We start from the raw sequence: 19,478 nt of genomic DNA on the forward strand, positions 1-19,478 counted from the left end.
GGTTTCCTCAGCCTCTCTGTTTTAATGTCACTGGCTCCAGCCTTCGCCAGCCTCCGTTTCCCCCCACTGTGCTGTTCTGTGAAGAAGGCACCCTCCTGGCAGACTTGTACTCAGGTGGAAAGGGGCCAGGGTGCGAGGGAGCTCCCAGAAGAGGAGGATGAGGAGCGGGAAGTGGAAGGAGAAGTGGGATAGAGGAGGATGAGGATGAGAAGGAGAGGATGCAATAATGTGGGCGGACGGGATGGGAGGACTGAGTATAACAGCACAGTTAGAAGCCTGTGGAGAGACTTGGAAGCCGGGGAGGGCAGATGGAGAATGGGCCCGCCAAAGAGCAGGTTGACGGCCCCCCACCCTTACCAGTCCAGCTGCCCCATCCTGAGGAGGAGCTCACTGCCCTGGCATGCCATGGACAGTGTGGCTCCCACACAATGGGGGACATCCCTGCCACGGACACCACTGCGAGAGGGGGGCAGAAGGCCTGGTGTCTTGGCACAGAGGATGTGCTTCCAAAAAATATTAGCAATTACCTCCGCAGCAGCGGCAGCCAGTGAGCAGGAGTAATTTACATAGTAAGAGCTGGGAGATAGATGGCTCTTTAAACCAGATCTGTCATTCCCAGCTCTCTCCCCGTCTCTGACGCTTTGATGTTCCTCTTTGAAGAGCTCTCCTCGCTTGCTATTCCTCGCTCCCTTGGTGCCGCTCCAGCTCTCCAAATGCCTTTCTCTGTCTTTCTGCCTGTGTGCCTTTGCTGCTGCCCTGCTACGCCTGCATCTCAGTAGGAAGGACGCCGAGCGAGTGACAGCTGGCACCCCAAAAGCCAGCGCTGGCAGGGGGCTGCAGGGAGGGAAAGCGGGCTCCGGCAAGCACTGAGGCATTTGTTCAGCACAAGATCTAATGTGCCATCAAGGAGGGCAATGTGAAACAATAACAGCAATAATGCCAAGCAGCTTTCAATCACTGCGTTGGCATCTGATGGGGGATCCGAGCGTTCAGCCCAAAGGTACAAAAAGACGGAGTTCCTCGTTCTCCAGCCCTTCAAGGGCACTGTGGGATTCCCAGTATTTTAGTGTGTACGGCACCTCTCACTCCACCTGTGTCCCTGGTAGGTTCCAATCCCTGGAAAGGGAAGGGAAGGAAAGGATGAACAAAAAATGTGAGAAAAATGTTTTTGGGTGGCCGAAGCTTTAGGAGGGCTGGACACTCGGTGAAAGAGGCCAGAGGCTCTTCTGAGCAGTGGTGGACATCAAGTCATCTGCCACAGCAACAAGGACCAGAGCAGAGGACCCTATCTGTGAATGAGGCATAGGGGAACAGAGAGGGGCAGGTAGGTTAGAAGAGGTAAGTCTGGGGACAGTTTTATAAATGTCAAACTAGAGGCCAAGTATGGCATGGGAGACCACATAACTGGAGAGGATAAGCCTGTGCTGAAACTAAGGCCTTGTCTGTGTGCAGTAGTTTTACCAGATACTAAGGTGTAGCTACTCAGGTGGGGTTTTACCTTGCTGCAACTCACCTCCCGCCCTGAGCTCTTACATCCCAGGGTGCTAGTGACTGAGGGTTTGGGTTTCTTCAGTTTAGCAAAAATCCTTCCACAAGCTGCATAAGCTAAACCAAGAAAAGGCACTCTAATACCAGAATTAGTGTCTATTCAGGTTCTTATTATGGGATAAAAGCTGCTGTTACCTCTTTCAGTGCTTTGGTTTCACCACTTACATTGGTGAAGGGGTAAAGGGGCCTCAGTATAACTCTTTTCACATGAAGGAGATCCCTTGTGTGTGAACTTTGTAGTCCAATGGTGTATTACTCTCAGGATCACCTAACTGGACAGCAAAGAACTGTCACCGAAGCATGGACACATACAAATGTCCTGCTGCTGGATATCTCACTTGTAAGATATTTTGAAAGGTTGGTGCTTTTGAAATAAAAATTATTGCAGTGTATGCCCTGTACATGCAGAAATCCTAGTTCTGTCTACTACTTTTAGAGGTACTTAGGTCTACGTTGCCTTTGAGAACTGCACTTCAATTCAGGCCCAAGGTCCCAGGGCCAAGAGGCGTGAAGCAGATGTTTTGACTACAGGGACCAAGCAAGAGTTTCTGTTTCTAGTGCTGATCGGACAGTGCCAATCCAGCCTAAATATCCAGCTGCCTGGGAGAGCGCATCTCTCCTTGCATCCCTGTCAAGAGCCTCAGTGTGTTTTGGCGTCACAGCCCACATTTCCAAAAGTGGGCTCTGTCTTTCTAGGGGCACTTTGAATTGCACTCAAGATCTGAGGTTTTTTAGTTCCTGAGACAGGACAGAGAGCTGCTTGGTAGCTCTCAAAAAATAAATGCATCCCTTGCAGATTAATTGCCCTGAACCAGACTGCCTCTGGAAACATTGGGCAGCATCGGGAAATGTTGTGAGCAGCCTGTAGTTTGTAAGCAAGGATCTCAGCCCTGCACGGGGGACTCGGGAACACAGATACCTTGTGGGAAGAGAGGCAGGTGGAGGCCGTCCATGTCTCATCTCCCTCCCTGGCCACGCTCACAAGGAGGATTTTTGTTTCTGCTCTCTGATGTAAGCAGCTTGATTGGTTTCAGCACACCCTGGGTTCACCAGCTTGGAGGGATAAAACCCCAGCTGCGCTCTGGATGCTCTGGCTGTATTCCCTGCTGCTAGCCATGCTGCAGGGTGCCATCGCTATTTCTCAGACCCGGGTTTGTGTAGTTTGCTGGCTAAACTGGGCTTTGCAACTGCAGCAGAAGGGCTGTTTCCCCTTCCGAATCTTTCTTCTGGCGCAAAAAAGTGCTGCTTGACCACAGGCGGTTAGGCACAGTACAGCCAGTCACCGTGGAGGTCAGACACCATGGTGGTTTGTGGAGGTGGGTGAGGAGCACAGGCACTAACAATCAGCAGGCTTCGAGCTCTTCGGGTTTCCTTTTTATTTTCTAAATAAGGACTGTTGCAAGAAGAGGGGGTGGTGGTTGTTCAAGTGTGTGGCTGTCATCATTAGCACAAAAACCTGCCATGCTCAGAGACTGCTTGAATCAAAAAACATGTCAGGTTTCACCTACGGGTTAGGGACCCTCCGTCTGTTGCCGGCACTGCATATTAACTCCAGTCTGGTACCCCGGGTAACCTGTTCTCCAGCAGTGTAGGTATCCGCATGGCAGAGCAGCCAGTAGCAGGGGAAGCGGCCGTTGATTTATCTCGCACAAGCTGGTAGCCTCAGGAGCTTGATTTTCTCTGCTGCGGTGTTGGGGCACAACGAGGCCAGAATCTGGCCTCATGGTTTCACCCTGGAAAACAAAGGCAAGCTGCAGCATTGCTAAGGCAGCATCTTGTATTCCTACCGTGATGCCTCGAGGCTAAATGACATCACCTATATGTAGGTTTGTGTTAGGAGCAATGCTTCAGGGGAGGTTCACGGGGACACTGTTTCTCACAAGTGCCCCCTGCACTGGCCGGGTGAGGGTCTCCCTGGCGAGGGGCTTGTGGCAGCGTGTCCAACAAGCCTGGGGCGCTGGGAGGGAGATACAGCACTGCTTCCTTGTTTTTCTTATGGTTTTGCTGTGGCTCCTTCTCTCTTTCCTTTGGGTTGCAGAAGACCGGGGAGCCATGCCCTTGGTGGGAAATGCACCTCTGTGTCCTGGACTCCTGGTACCACCTGTGAAGCAGAAGGCCAGTCCCTTCCTGACGTGTGCCCACAGTCACTTGAGCTGAGGTTAAGGAAGGGAGATGGCTTGCTACAAACAGGTTGGTGAAGGAAAAGGATTATCCTTCCTTTTGTAAGTATTAGTGAATAAACGGGCTGTGAGCACTGCCAAGTAAATCTACAATTTTCAGAAAAAATGAGCACTCAGACATTGTCACCTCACTTTAATCTCCTCTTGCCTTTAGTGATTATTTTCTCCTTGGCCATTGCAGACTATCTGACTAGCAGTAAGTACGGCTTACTCCACTGTTCTGGCTCAACATTAACTGTTAATGATGTAAAGCTGTATTAAGCCTGAGCGACTCTGATCATCTCGTTCGAAACATCCCTTGAATGCCGTGGAAAAAATTTCTCTGTAACAAGCTGTTGGTCAGTGGATTCATGCCTGCTTTGACTTGCCATTTTTGTCTTGAAAAGAAATTTTTGAGCTGGAAACTGTATCTGTATATGTGTTGCAGGAACAGAAAATGCCTGAGACACACACTGACCTTCACTACACAAAGTGTTTTCACAAAGCTTACCTAGTCTTTAGAGGTCATCCTGCATTTTCAGTAAGGATAGAGGGCCAGGACCCCAGCTGGCATAAATCAATGCAGCCTGCCTGGGAAGGGCTGAGTTCTTCAGCTGAGAATTTGCTGAATACTTTTTGATAGAGGTCTATAAAATCAGAAGCAGCACACAGAGGGCAAGCAGGGAACATCCATTCCCTAGCTGTTGTCCTACAAGAATAAAGGGGTAACAGCTGAAGCTAGCATGCTGGGTGTTCAAAACAACGGGGAGCAATTCCTCATGCAAGGTGCCGTTAATCTGGATAACTCCCTGCCTCAGTGTGCTATGGGTTTATGTTTACATGGTTCAAAAAGCATTTGGACAAACTCATGGAAAAAACCTCCTAGGGCTATTAAACACAAGAAAAACATACCTTCTAGCTTAGAAAGCCCCTGAGCCACACGTTATGAGAAACCAGGGAGGAATACATTAAAAGGAGGATCTTGGGCTAGCTAGAGCACAGAAAAGCAGGTCAGCAAAACCAGTATGGGCCACTTAGTGCATGGCAGAAGGTGGCATAGTAGGAGAATAACCTTCCTGCTTTTCCAGATTTTAGGATGATTTTAAAGAGGCAATGGCACCACACAACTAAAGCAGCCAGAAATTTCTCTCCCACTCCCTGAGATGGATTGCTTGGGCAAAGACTAGCCATGTTATCAGGGGCTAGTCCATCACCATGGACCTGAGAGAGCATCCCTGGCCACAGCGGAGATTTCTTGCAGATTCGCTGAGGAGGAGATGAGGTTCAGGCCATCCAGACTCCCCTACCTCCTTCTGGGAGAGGACAGCAGGAAAGAGTGTTGACACAGCAGCGGAGCAGAGAGGAACGGGCAGGCAATGTGTGCAATGGCAAGGCAAGCTCCTCCTGGGCAGGGATTGCAAGAGGGAATGAGCCACTGATCTACCTCTGATCTGGCTCTCCTCCTGAGCGGGGTGTTGAGAAATATGAGCACCCAGTGGGCCAGAAAGCAGCAGCCTCATGTTAAGGGGTGAAGAGGAAGGGCTGTGCGCAAGGACAGGCTGTACGCTTACTGTCACCCTGTCGTGAACTATCCAGAAACGATGCTTCTCCTGGGGTGAAAGAAAGGTGAGAAAACAGAGGTGTTCTCCCTTCCTGAGCAATTCTGACCACCATGTGGTAGTCAGAATTGTTGTCACCTTAATTAATTCCTTCTTGACATTGCTCTGGCAGGTGTCCTCAGGTCTGCAGGAGCAGGGCTGTCTTCTTAGCAGCTGCAAGGAAGTGGAGGAAGTAATCAGTGGCAGGGGGGGGTTTCTTCTGTTTTGCAGTCTACCTGAGCTTGCATGAGAAAGAAGCATCTTTTAGAGGCAGAAGAGACTCTTCAGTCCTTGGCCCTGCAGGCTTTCTGAGGGACAGGGACTCCCTTTCCCCCCACTGTGACTCCAGCCCTGGATTACACCAAGATTGCTGAAGTTTACACTTGCATGTGAAGCAACTTGTGCATTGCAACAAGGAAAGTAAGCCAAAGCAGAGCACCAGTCTCATGCAAACATGACCTTAGTGTCCAGCAGCCATTTGACACTCTCCATTAAACAACTCTACCTGCAATTAAAATAATCTGAAATGAGGTTTTTAACTGATGGACCTTAGGGTTACAGCTCCGGAGGGACTAGTAAATGCATATGTTTTTCCCCTCTTGCCTTATTTGTGTTCCCCTATAAAGGAGGGTTCTGCATGAGACTGAAGGAAAGAACAAAAGGTGGTTTTTGATAGTTTAACCCTTCTGTTTCTAGCGTAGCATAACTGTCAACCCACATCTCTGGATTTCTGGGTACTGCCGTGGTCCTTGCTCACTGTGTAGTGTAGTATAGGGGGGCCAGAGAGGCACACAAGCCATGACTAAAGACATTTCTGCTGGGATTTCCCTGCCATGGCTCTGGTATCTCCTGGGGGCATATTCTGCAACTGCGTGTTGATTTGGGGCTGGTTTCAGCTACAACCCAGACTTCTGATACAGCTGCTATAGGCCTGAAAATCCTGAGTGCACATAGCAAACTCGCCTTTTCGGGGCATGTACAGGGGACCAAGAGTAGTCTGGTGATCAGAGAGCCTGGCTTGGGATATGCTGGTCGTCCTGTGGCAATGCCTTCTCCCTACATGGGGGCACAACTGGCTCTTGCTCTCTGCCTTTGCCATCAGGTGCACCTATCTGAGAGGGCTCCAATGGCTTCTGGCACACAGGAGGTGTTAAGGGATGCTACGGGGCTCTGAGTCTATTCAGAGTGATACCACTCACATTCCTGTACGTTGCCAATAGCAAAGTCTTGCCTTGGCTGAGCTACCATTACATAGGATTTTTAAGAAGTGATAGATGAGATGGATTACTAATGCTTCTTAAAAATGGCCAGTTCTTCAAAAACGTCCAGCTTTCTGCCTTTTATACAGAGGATTTCACTTTTATGAATTGAATTAGGGATTTTATTTTCCCTTCCCTTCATGTAATTCCTGTTTATTATACAACCTCTCCTTATTGACGTAGTATCTTTAGCTCATGAATCATTTATTGTTATCTGAACAGTTACTGGAAAGTGTCCCTGGGTAAGCTCTAGGGAGAAACAGTTGCCTCGCTAATGGAGGAAAACTCTAACTGCTTCCTAAATCAATTAACCTGAAAGGCCAGAAGACACGTCCAGGCTGCTCTAAGCACGTGCCCATGCTCACATTCGCACGCCGCAGCGGTCTGCGCTGTGGGTAGCGGTACGGTACCCACAGACGCTCTCGTTACTCCCCGCGTGTTCCCAGCCACGCTGATGGCCTGCTAAACGATGTTTCCTACTCGGCACGTATACATTCGCTCCATACATCCCTACTGCTGCACATTCACTCGTAACTCATGGCTCAGCAGATGCAGGTTCCCTGCCTGCAGCTGACCCACAGGGGACACATGCCTGTTCTCTAGCAGGCAGTCCAGCTTTCAGGCTTGAGCCATAAAAATTCATGCTGTTTGACTCTGGAAGTCCTCAAGGTAATGGTCGCCTCATGCGCACACATATCCATATAATGCCTCTTTGTTCCTGCTCACTGCATGGAGAAAAAGGCTAACTGCCTGCTGACAGACATCGTGGCCATCGAAAGTAAAGGGGAATTTGGCAGAAGTCATTATTGCTAATCACTGACGTTCATCCCCGGGCGAGACAGAGGTGTTGGACCGCAGGGGAGCACACCTGAACGTAGCGCTGCCACTCAGCAAGCCACGAGAGTGTCCAGAACAGAGCACAACGCCACTGTGCTGTGAGAAGACGTGGGGCAGGACGCAGTGCGTTTGTCCCCTGAGACCCCTGTACATCCTGCGGGAAGGGGAGAGAGGGCACGGAGGCTGCAGTGGAAGGGGTTGAGAAAAGCAAACAGACTGCGGATGAAGATGATGCAAGAGAGAAAATGGCCTAGTAAGTGGGGTGAAGTCAACGGAAGGAGATGATGTGGGTTTTTAAAGCATGGGTTATGAACAAATGTGCAGTAAGAAAGTGTGGGCACTGAGTGGAAAGGCAAGAGAAAGGGCTGAGCAGAGAAGCAGGTGGGAAAGAAGGTGACAAAATGAAGCCAAGACATGTGCATATAGAAAGGATGAAGACAAGCAGGAATTACTGGTAGGAGCTGGACTGCACACTCTTTCTTCCAGGAGAGTGTCAACACTGTGACTCCAAAGGTGCAACACCTGGAGGCTGGTGAAGGAAAGGGAGCAAAGAGTTGGTGGCACAAGAAATTCTCCGTTCAGGAGGAGGAACATTGCTTGGAAGGAAAGAAAGAAAGGAGTAGAGCAAGACTGGGCTGGTGGCAGAGAGGTTGTTTGGCAGATGTTTCTCCCATAGAGCATGCCATGCTGGTGGGAGAGGGAAAGTGGTTAACTGGGGACTGAGGCAAGGTGGGGATAAGAGTGTGAGGTCTGTGCAGCAGGGAGTAGAAGGGAAAAGAGGAAACATGGGGCTGCACGTCTGTTGGGGTGAGAGCCAAAACAACGAGGACCAGGGCAGGCCAGAGAGTGAGAGGTGTCAGAGGGCAGCCATGGGCATCAGGGGGACAAGAAGGAAATTTCCTTATGACTTTGCAGCTCTGCCGTTGTACTACCAAGAAGGAAATGTAGGCTGTAACCTGTGTGTAACCTACAGAGGCTATGTTTTCAGGAGACGAATCTTTGAGCTACAAGTCAATGCCTGAGAGGGGAAGCCCTGAGAGCTTTTCAGGTGTAGGCATCAGCTTTGGGTGAGTCTCAGCCTCGACACAGCCAGTGCAGAGGCTTTGGGAAGGGGAGGGAGCACTGGGACCCCAGCTGGCACCTCCCAGGCCCTTCAGCTCAAACACCCCCCAGCAAATGCACACACATACGCCCAGCGAGGAATAACGCGCTCTGGACCTGGCGCGTTGCGTCCCCTGACTGCGCAGTGGGCCATGGCGAACGCCAGGAGCTCCTGGGGAAGTTCTTCTCCTTGCCACCTGTGATAGGAAGAAGGTCCCCAGCCTCACAGTGCGAGAAACGAGGTTGCTGCAGACCAGGCTGAGAAAAACCAGCAAGCCCTATTTCCAGGCTTGCGCCACTGACTCTTGGCAGACATGAAGGGAAGCTGAATCACTGTATTATAATTTCAAGCTCCATTAAAGAAACATGGGGATGGGGATAGCGGAGGGAAGGAGAGGGCAGGGAGGGATGAAAAGAAAATTGAACAGAGCAGAGTAGCACTTGAAGGGGAAAGAAACGTTGCTCATAGGCTCAGAAGGGGGAATTGCAAACAGAGATGAGATTAAAAGGGAACCCTTGAGACCATCTCTTTAAATACAGCAAGATTCACTTACTCCATGCTGAGCCAGGCTTGTTGAATGCTGGAGGCACGGTCTCCGCTGAGGTTTGCCAGCTGATCGAGCAGTGGAAACCTGTCTCTCCCCATATACCAGCAAGTTGCCCTCTTCCACCTATGTTACCTAGGAAGTCCCATTGCTAATAAATTTACTGCCAAGTGAGCCTAGTGGGGAAGCTTTTTACTTGACTACCCTTCAGCATTGAGCATTTTAAATTATCTTTTATCCAGGGGCATACAGTCACATCAGACTTGGTACCGTGTGGCTGGGAGTGCAGCATGGGGTATCTGGGTGGAGCTTCATGGTGCAGGGAGGGCTGTGTTCACTCACTGGTCCTAAAGGTAGCGAGAAGACCTACAGGTGGAAGAGGAAGAAGCAAAGAGTCTGACTGCACTGCCCATGGCAGCTCATCATGGAAGAAGCTACCTGCTCTCAGAGCCAGGGGCAGCTTTGGTGCAGAGGGAAGCAAGGTGCCCAGCCTCACTAGCTAGACCCTGACCACTTCACTCTGCTCGGGGACAGCTGCAGGACGCTCATATTGCAAGTGTTGGTCTGACTGCGACCTGGAACCAGTCTGGAAAGTCTTTGCCAGGTTCAGCCCTTTCTTTCCCATAGGTATCATTTCAGCAGATTTTTTAATAGCTCACAAGGGTTGGCCAGACTCAGCGTTTGGGTGGGAGGCAGACACCAAATTGCTTGTTGCTGCGGTTGTCCCACAGGGGCCACAGGCTTCTTTCTTCTGCTCTGTACCCAGCTGAGGTCCTGTCCACTGTGAGGAGTGGTGGTGCTGCTGACTAAATGAAGGCTGCAATGGTGTACAGCGGAGAAACAATGACTCAAATGAGACCTGGTCACCAGAGATACTCTTGTCAATGTCTGAAGCATAGTGGTGTTCAGCCTGATGTCCTAGTCAGATTTAATGTGTATAATGACATTCACGTTACACCAGATCTCCTCACCCTCTCAACTGCATTTTCAACTCTTATCCCTGCATCCCACACCCTGAATTTTTATGGCCTGACAATTGAAAGAGACTGAATTCCTTGAGACAGTGACCGGTTTCCATTTGCTCTGACAAATGTTAATGGGGCTGAATAAATAGCAAAAAGTGGTCATAATGTAACAGGGCAATCATTACTGCATTTCTTAAGCTGTTGCCTGGCACTGCTATGTGCCATTAGGTATCTGCCATATTATGCCTTAGGAGGTCTTGGGTCTTTGGGGTGTTTGCTTTGTGGAAATGAGAACAACTGCTGAGCTCTTCTGGCTTCGGTTTTGTCTGTACAACCCACACAGAGACTCAGGAGATGGGCAGCAGCCAAGGCAGGTCACGGTCTCTCCACGCTGTTCTCCTTCCCCATGACTGTGCTGAGAGCTGAGCAGTTTGGCGGGGAGCCCACGGGCTGACCTGCAAGAGCAGAGCTGTTCCCCACCAGCCGTGCCCACCACTGTCCTGCTGCGGTGTCGGTGCAGAGAGGCGCTGCCAACCCAAACATGAGCATGGCTCTTCTTTGGGTTTGGGGGTCCTGGCAGACTTTATGATGTGTCTCCTTGGTTTCTGGACTGCCTTTTAATCCTGGGGGTGGTGAGGGAATGGCCAGGATCCTCTGTTAATCAGAAATAAAAGCACCCCTGCTTGGCCTCTAAGCCTTTCCTAAGGCTGGTGGATCTCAGGAGGTGCCATGTTCAGAACTGGGAATGTTAAGGCAGTAGGAAAGACTAAAACCTACTGGGCTAGAGACTCTCTTGTATTCACAGCAATGCTTTGCCAAGGGAGTTTAAGCACACACCTTGTTCCCAGCAGCAAGTCTCTGGCTAAATATTCCCCGCACCCAGGACAACTGCGTCCTAATCCTAACAGAGGCCCCAGGGCACTATTGTAATGCAAATAATGATAAATAACAGTAATAATAAAACTCCGCCAGCACTTGCGCCAGCTCCCTAGCAATCCCAAACCAGCCGTAGCAAGTTTCATATCACCCTGGTTATGTAAAGGAGTATGAGCATTAAGACTGGAGCTGTCAAGGAGGTGACCAATTAGCCGGTGTACCTGCCTCCTGTGGGCAGCAAATCTGCCGGCGTGCGGGTTGCCACCAGGGCCAGCGTGCCTTTGGGCGCAGGGCTCGCCATGCTGGGTCCCAGGGCTGCTCTGCATGCGTGGGGTCATAACTCAGCCCGACGCTAGGGACCATGCACAGGTGCCCCCATGCTGCCACGGTGGAGGGGAGTCTGGGGAGATGGTGGGGGATAACATGACTCCCTGTACCTCCACGTAGGCAGGGACACGTGGTGTAATTAAGCCGCCTGCGATGAAGCGCCTGTTCAAAGAGTGGTAGTGCATGCTGATATCATTTAAATTGACTTTAGATTAAAATTTTCTACTCCCATTTTTTTGACAGCCAGCTCTTTGCGAGGGAGGTGAAGGGGGCTGCTGATATGCTGCAAGGGCTGGGAGGGCATGGGAGAGCAGAGGTGGCCTCCCTGGTGCTACGTTAGTGCAGTACCTCCTCCCGTGTGGAGAGCCACCTCCCAGGTATTTTCCAGGAGTTCCTGACTGTCAGTGGAAACGTCCTGCCATGCTGCCTTTTCTTCCCTGGAGTCCCAGATCCTGATCCTGTGCTCTTCAGACCCAGTCCTTTATACTGAGCTGATGAGTATACAGAGATAAGATTTGGTAGCATTTTTATATTCTGCTTATCTCTGTTGCTTTTAGCGGTTGCCTGGCTTGGCTGTCAAACATAAAGTAATAAGAAATTATGCTCTGGAGTCTGAGTGCCTCCCATAGGAGTCTCTCTCCTTGAGAGAAAGGGGTAGATTAAGAGAAATTAGCATCCTAAAATTTTGCTCTTTGGCCACTGAATTCTACTGTTACAGCTTTAGGCAAGTTCAGCCTTCTTCCACCTATGCAGTGTAGAGCAGCAGATGACCACAGAAGGGAGCAGACAGGTGTAGGCAATTATTAATAATGAGACTTCTCCTTGCTTGCAGTTTGTTACAGCCCCACTTAAAAGAACATGGGAACGGGCATACTGGGACCCACTGAACCATTATCTGGCCCTAGCTGTGGTGTACTGGTGGGGACTAATAGGAAATGCTCAGGGAAGGAGCATATGGAGAGAGCAAAAGCAGGTTGCTGTGATCTCAGGTAAACCTTCCCATCTTCAGGCAATCACCAGTTCAAAGGCTTCCTGAGCAAATGGACCTGCCTGGACCCTCTACTGGCATAGCTGCACACAGGTCCAGCCTCCATGTGTTTGTCTAGCGCCTTTGAGCCCATTTGTATTTCAGAACACGAAACTGGGTTATTTCTGCAAGGTACTATAAAATCGTAAACCTGAGAAGATGTTTCCTGCCACAGAGTGCCTACGTAGCCAATGGGAGAGGTAAGGAGGACTCCTGGCAGAGGAGGAAGAAGTGCAAGAAGGTAAGGGGACTGTACTGGTCAGCATGATACGTGGTAGCCTTGGCACAGCAGCAGCCTGGGGCTTGTGAAGTATTTTGCAGTCCTCAGGTGTGCTATAGTAGGGATTTAGAGGAGGAGGAGGATGCAATTTTTCAGATGTTTATGGGAAGTCTTCTCTAGCGTGAGGGACAACGAGGCAGAAAGCACCAGTGAGCGTGTCTGAAAATATGACACGTGAGCTGATGGAGGTAGGAGTTGGCATCTCTCTGGTGAAAGAGATGAGACGTAGGAGCAGAGGAGGTGTAGATTCCCTCTCATCTCAGATACCCAGGGGAGAGGTTTTTGGAAACTGCGTGGATACAAGCATCTTTCCACTCTGGAAAAGAATCAAGGGCTTTGGGGAGTGGGTAGGAGCAAACCAGAAATTCAAACTGCGTCTCATTCCACCACCACCCAAAAACATCACATTGAGGCCTCCCAGCAAGGGCAAGTGGGCTTCTGCTGTATTTCCTTGTGCACGATTAAATGGAACCCTTTACGTCTGAAATCAGGATGAGGTGTGAAACTCATTTAAATAACCAGCAAAGGAGGTATCATCACGCACATGGGCTCGAGCAACCACCTGGCAGGGCTGAGGCGCTGGGGTGGCGTGGCGGCAGGTTAAGGCTGGGTGGCTGGGGAGGCAGGGAGAGGTGTGAGCTGGGATGCCCCTGCTGAGACTCGGCTGACCCCATTACCCGTGGGGAGAGTGTGCGCCTTGGGGGATGCTCTGACTCACCCCCAGCTGCTCAGCCGTGGCCTCCTTTGTGGTCCTCTCTTGCTCCCAGGCTGGGGATTTCAGTCCTGGGACCTGCCCATCAGTACCAACAGAAACCATAACGTAGGGTGCTTGCTCAAATGTATCTCTACGATCTTCCCATTCAAATGGAGAAAACACATGAAGACACAAACAAACTCTGTCTAGAGATCTGCTGTTACCAAGACATCTGGAAACAAGGTCCCCCGCCCTGTGCACACCCTTGCACCAAGCGCAGTAATAGAGAAGGGGAGGGCTGGGTCTATTAGAGGCAACAGGGTGAAGGCTTTTAAGTTTCCTCTTTGACTGTGTTTCCTCCCTAAGGGCAGTCCCGCTTGCCATGCTCGGCTCTACCACAGGCTGAGGTGTAGCTATGTGCCCTTAGGGTAAAGGTAAGAGAAGACTATCAGCTGTTGGGACGGTGCAGTGTGGTTGCCCATGGACTGCCTGGGCACCCATGGAGCGCGTGCAGCAGAGACCATGGGTCGCTTCTGTCCACACGGTACCTGTTTCCTAACAGTATTATTTAATTTTTCCCAGGGGCTAAAGTCCCTCTGCTTATAAATAGGTCAGCCTTGTAAGGAATGCAAGTACTCAAAATACACCTTTTATAACATCATTCCCAGAATTTTTGTTCCCTTATTTACCCTGGCCAAGCAATCCAGGCCCCAGATAGGTGTCCCTTAGTTCCCTGATCTCTGCATTACCCAATTCTGTTTTTTCTGTCTGGTGAACAGCATTTTTGGGTCCCACTGGCTCAGTGCGACTTGAGGAGACCTCGTGGGGTCAGGTACAGGTTTGTGCCTGGGAAGCCGTCAGCCCTGGTGAGGGTTCTGGGAGGCGTGGGGGGCCCTGGGATGCCCAGTTCTCCTGGGAGAGTATCCATGCTCCCCGCTGAATGCGGAGAGGAGAGGAGAGGAGGGGGCAGCCTGGCAGTTGTGCGGCTCCTGTTGCATGCTGAAGCTAAAATGCCTGGAAGGACAACTTAGCTGTAGCTTTTCTTTACCCTTTTTTTTTTTCTTTGCCACACTTCAAATAATTTGATGTTGAATATTTAAGACTGTTTTTTTTTGTCTTCAGTTCACCTCATCTGACCTTATGAGCTTCAGGATAATAGCAGATGATGATGAGGATGATAATATTCTGCTGTTCTTCAGTGCCACTTTCTGAGGCTCTGCGAGCCCTTCAGCAACAGTTACTTGTTAAGGCCTGCAAGCCATCTAAAGTAGGTTAATTTATTACTCCTGCTCTGTGTATGGTGAGAAGTTGTGACTTGTTCAAGTGAGCTGGAAGGAGAGGCGGGACTTGTGGGCTTGAACCGTGGGGCAGGAAAGAGACCCTGCGCTCTCCCTGCATGTAGCATGGCTCGTATAGAGATGTGTCTCGAGAAAGGGCTCTGCCTGGAGTAATCAGCATGAGGGCATGAAGAGGTTAAGCTAAATGGAGAGGACGGAAGGTCCCCGAGGAGCTGAACAAAAAAGCTACATCTGTATAGTAGATAACAAGCTCCCAGACTTTATCAACCAAAGATTTGTATCAACTGCTGTGAAAAGGATGGTGCTGGAGTAGTATATGGATTAGAGATGAGGATGATGAATAGGAGGCTGGATGAGTTACCAGGGCTCCCATGTCAGGAACAAAATCCTCCATTCCTAAAATAAATGTGGTCTTCCAGTCACCAGCCTGGTCACCCCTCCAGCACAGCTGGCTTTTGTCGGCTCTGGGGCTACAAACCCTTGACCGCAAGAGCCCCATCCCTGCACAGCACGAGAGGCAGGGGCCGCATGGCCGGGCAGGAGAGGATACCCCCAGCTGCCGGCAGCCCGAAGGAGAACAGCGAGGCTGTGGGGAGAGGGCAGGTCATTCATATTTTCTCTGGGATGCCCGAGGCAAGAGGCATTATGGAGGGGAAGAGAAAAGCAGCAAAACGGTTCCTGTGACCGGGCGGGGAGCGATCTGTTTCTGCCCCAGCTGTATGGTGATGATGCCTGCGCTGCGGCATCGGAGGCTGCTGCCTACCAGCCCGCTCGTGGGGACGGGGGGCCACCAGCCGGGTGGCTCTCCAGGGGGCTGTATACTTGTTTTTCTTCTCTGTGACATTACATAATGTGAGGTGGAAAATGTTTGTACAGTAGCTGTATTGGTCCTTGGGGCGAGGGGGGAAAGGAAGGAGGCAGTGGATAATTTGAGGCTCTTTATTAGACCAATAAATCATTTATAATGCACTAGCTTTCAGGCCGGTCCCTTATTGCTCATGTCAGCCACAGTATGCTACACAGCGACTGAAGCTAGCAGAACACGTGCCAGCTCCCTAAGTCAGAGGGGCAGAGCCAAGCTGCGTGGGGCGGGCAAGGCACCGGTGCTGGAGGCAGGACCAGGGCTCACCGTGCTGGGGCAGAAAGGAGAGGCCAGCTTGTCTGTCGCAGGTCTTGGGGACAAATCCAGCGCAGCTGGTGACAGGCACTTGGTCTTGCATGAAGCGTGTTTTAGCAGCCCTGGTCCCCCTGCGGTGAAGGCGAAGCATCAGGAGCTAGTGATAACAGAGGGACCAAGCAGTGGCCATGGGCACCTGAGGGCAGGTGGCCTTGGGCACATCACCTAGCCTCCCCATATCACCTGCAAGCAGAGATAGCTGGCATGATATAGGGGTAATACACCCTAATGCCCCTGAGCCTTGACTGGTGGGGAGCAGAGGGCAGGGCAGGTTTTCCTGGTGGCACTCCATTACAAAAGTAATGGGGGCATCCTATGCCTGTCATCTTTGTATTTTGGGGTTTTGGTGGAGCTTAGTCCTTGGGGTTTGTCAGGCAAAAATCTCTTGAGTTTCTTGGGTGCTCTGGGCACCAGTGAGGTTGCTGAGGAGCAATGTCACCCCGTCAGGAAGGACTGTGCGCTCACCTAGTCACAGATTGGTGGGTTATTGGTGGTTTTTAGTGGGTTTTGGTTTTGGTCTGTTTTTTTTTTTTTTTTTTTTTTTCAGGTTTCTTCTGAGATTCCTTGCTTGTTCTAAGACACATTTCACAGTTGTGTCTCATTCAATTTGAAATCATCAAGTTCTGCAAAACGCCGCCTTTCAATAGCCTGCCTGCATTCCCAAGTGTTTCTGAAGGCATCGGTTGGCCTAATGTTTTGACAAATGGATACCAGTAACGATTTCCCTCCTCCTTTCCTCCCCCAGCAAAGAAACTGCTTTTGATAGCTTATCTCTGGAGCTAGGCAAACACAACAGAGGAGGGAGATAAACTCTCCTTCCAGGTGAGTTCCCACCAGGGTAGGCTCCCAGGGCATCTGAACAAACATGCTTCCCTGTTAAGCAATCAAAGGCTTTTGAAAGGGGGACCACTGCTGAGCATGTGCTCCTGCCAGTGTGCTGGGATTTGAAACTCCCCCCAAAAAGCTGAGCAGCTTCAAAGGAACCTAATGGGGAGAGGTAAATATAAAAATCCTAACAAATACCATTCCCTGTTATGAAATACACGTTTGGGGTGGGAGGGAATTGCATGGCACGCCTGTTTCTGTGGGATCCGATTTAACTGTAAGCTCTTTGATATGTTCTTAGCATCCTTGTGGACTGTCTGATGGAAGCAGTGGCTAAAAGCATATCGCAGGGTGAGAAGGTAAGTCTTGCTGGCGAGAATTAACAGTGTCAGGAGAGAAATATTGCACACCTAACCAACTGAATTATGCATTATGCTGCAAAATCCCTAATGTTGACACGCAACTGCTATTCCTGTTGTTTTGCCTGTGATGACTGGCAGCAAAAGAATTCAAATCACATCCACACAGCAATTGTCCTGCTGTAACTAAGTCTCTCCTAGCCCGGCGGGTACGCTTGTGCGGGCAAAATCTATGCAGTATACTAGCTGTTTTAGGAAGAGTTAAAAAAGGATTCTGAAAACATTTTCATATGTTCAACAATACAAAATGTCAGGTTAGTGTGTACTCACTGTGGCACCTCTTCCTTTTTCTTGTGGGCGCTATAGGCTAGATGTTACCCCAGACCTTGGGAGGAGTAGGTGAAGAAGTCCATCCCCAGGCAATGAAAGTGACTTGAGGCACACACCTCCATGGAAGGACTTTTCTCTTGCCAAACAAGACAGGAGGATGGGAAGCAGAGCCAAACAAAATATCATCCCCAATACAAAGGAGCAGTGGGGTCAGCAGCATACCCTCCCCACGTGGCAGGACTAAGAGGACTGTGAAATTATAATAAATAATAAGTAATAAATGGTAAGAAAATTATTATTTTAATGAACACAAGATTGTTAAAATTCCCTGCTATTACATCTTGCTGGTGTGTTTGCAGAAGAGCAGATAACAAAGCTAGCAAACAGAATCTGCTTTTATTTGCTGCTTAAGTTTCCTTTGCCATGCTACCAGAAGACATAAATCAGTTACTAATCGCATTCCCAGTTTGAGATGCTGTGAGCACTCATATGTTTAATCTGTCCTGGGTGCTTTTAAAAAGAATTGCGCTAAGGTGAGGATGTGAGTTGCACAGAATTGTTTTGCCCGTTAATACCTTACCTTTCACAGAATAAGGCTGTGTGAAAATCCGATTTATTTTTTTTTTTTTTTTTCTGTTTGGTGATCAAATTAAAAATTTGGACTGAAGAAAAGTGGATATCTGATATATCATTTAAAAATATCATTTTGTTTGCATTCTTTGGATGTCTCTCTTTCAGAACAGAACTTCATCTTGAAACAACACCGCTTCAAGATGTTTGGGAAACAACTAAACAAATCAGAAAGTGTTTTACCAGTGAACTGCTGAATTAGAATAGTTGCTGCAAAATGGCAGTTTATTTCCCCCCCCCCCCAAGTAGAATAACCTATCTGCCTAAGGAATGCAGCCCATCCCAGGTTATGAGCTGCTTAAAGGATTGTGTTATGGAAGTCAAAACATGGATTTGATTAGATCGAGAGCGAGACCTCAGACCCCTTTGCCACCACCGCTGCCTGCCTCCCCGGAACCTAAGCCCGAGGGGACGGGGACAGGGACACCGGGGCTCGGCAAGGGAGCTGGGAGAAAACACGGCAGCCTTTCTCTTTGGGGCTGGTGGGTCTGCCTGCCATCATCCCCGCGGGGCTGGTGGGAACCCCCTCTGCCACTCTGGACCTGCCTCGGTGTCGACCCTGCTCCCCACGGGGGGAATGGCTGCTGGGAGGGGGCATGAGCTGGCCCCTGGCAGGGGGCTAGGGTGTAGGCAAGATGGGAGAGTGGGGAAGGGGAGGGAAAGGAGGACTGTAGGTCTGAAGATGAAACTAAATGAAAAGGACAGGGAGAGTGGAAAAGATGCCTTCTTGTACCCATCCCAAGGTGCTGGGGGAGCCGAGCTAACAGAGGACAGGAGAGGGTGCGTGCCATCCAGGGGAGTTTGGGTGCCATTAGCACAACTTAAAATGAACCTGTTGTTGGGAAGAAAGAGTTAAACCAATTTTGAGCCTTGCAAGTCTTCTAATCTCAACCTGTAGCTGTTGAAGACCAGCAGCCGAGGATTATAAAGATAAGAGCAAGGGAAACACACAAGAACGAGCTGGTGGAGGATCAGACCACAGAGTAATAACAACTCTTCCCAGGGCGAAAAAGTAGGAGATAATCCTTGGGCCAAGGAGCATAGAAATCGCCCAGTGCTTTTGCTCGGACAAAGAACATCGTCAATCTCCTTTCCACCCTGAAGCTGTGAATGTTAGCTGTTGGGACGACGCTGGAGCTGGGAGAAGCCCCTTTGTGGCTGCCCTCGCAGGGCTCGGTGCAGGGGCGGCAGTGGAGTCACTGGCTCCCCTGGCATCAGGCAGCTGCTTGCCGCCGGCGCTCCATGGCGTGTTCACTGCCTGCAGCGCAGGCAGCTGCGACCTGGCAGCCTCTCACGCACACACGTGCTCCTCGGCTGCTCCAGGTCAGAGCTGTCTCCTCTCATTTCAGCTGCTTTGCTGCACATCGGGTGCGCTGAAGGGCCAGGCAAAGATGGGGCAATCCAGGTTCACCTACCGGCTTTCTGCCTCAAATGCTCTCACCCGTCCTCAGCCATCGCTGCTTTGGCAAGTGCTCTGCCACGTCCCTGCCACTTGGCTGCCCTGGAGCTACCCAAAGGGGCGTGCTGGCTAGCAGGTCCTCCAAGTGGGCAGTGATGAGCTGAGGGCATGCTGCAGGTCTGTGTTTGTAAGCGGGAGGTGATCACAGAAAGTGGAGCCCCGGACACGGTTGTTCCAGGGCAAA

General features: G+C 50.3%; 1 long non-coding RNA gene across 2 annotated transcripts; it reads left to right on the top strand.

Annotated features, from left to right (window-relative positions):
• Positions 1–12,116: 12,116 nt before the first annotated feature.
• On the top strand, positions 12,117–19,065 carry LOC148055670 (uncharacterized). Of its 2 annotated transcripts, none has more exons than XR_015704865.1 (6): positions 12,117–12,483; positions 14,339–14,483; positions 16,239–16,513; positions 16,818–16,875; positions 17,242–17,488; positions 17,944–19,065. It is a non-coding gene; the product is annotated as an uncharacterized LOC148055670 (long non-coding RNA). The 2 variants fall into 2 exon arrangements; XR_015704866.1 differs by having other exon boundaries at positions 16,437–16,513.
• The last annotated feature ends 413 nt before the right edge of the window (positions 19,066–19,478 follow it).

Source organism: Nipponia nippon, unplaced genomic scaffold (assembly GCF_047370975.1).
Source record: "Nipponia nippon isolate SJK-2023a ecotype South Korea unplaced genomic scaffold, ASM4737097v1 scaffold_2, whole genome shotgun sequence".
Lineage (NCBI taxonomy): Eukaryota > Metazoa > Chordata > Aves > Pelecaniformes > Threskiornithidae > Nipponia > Nipponia nippon.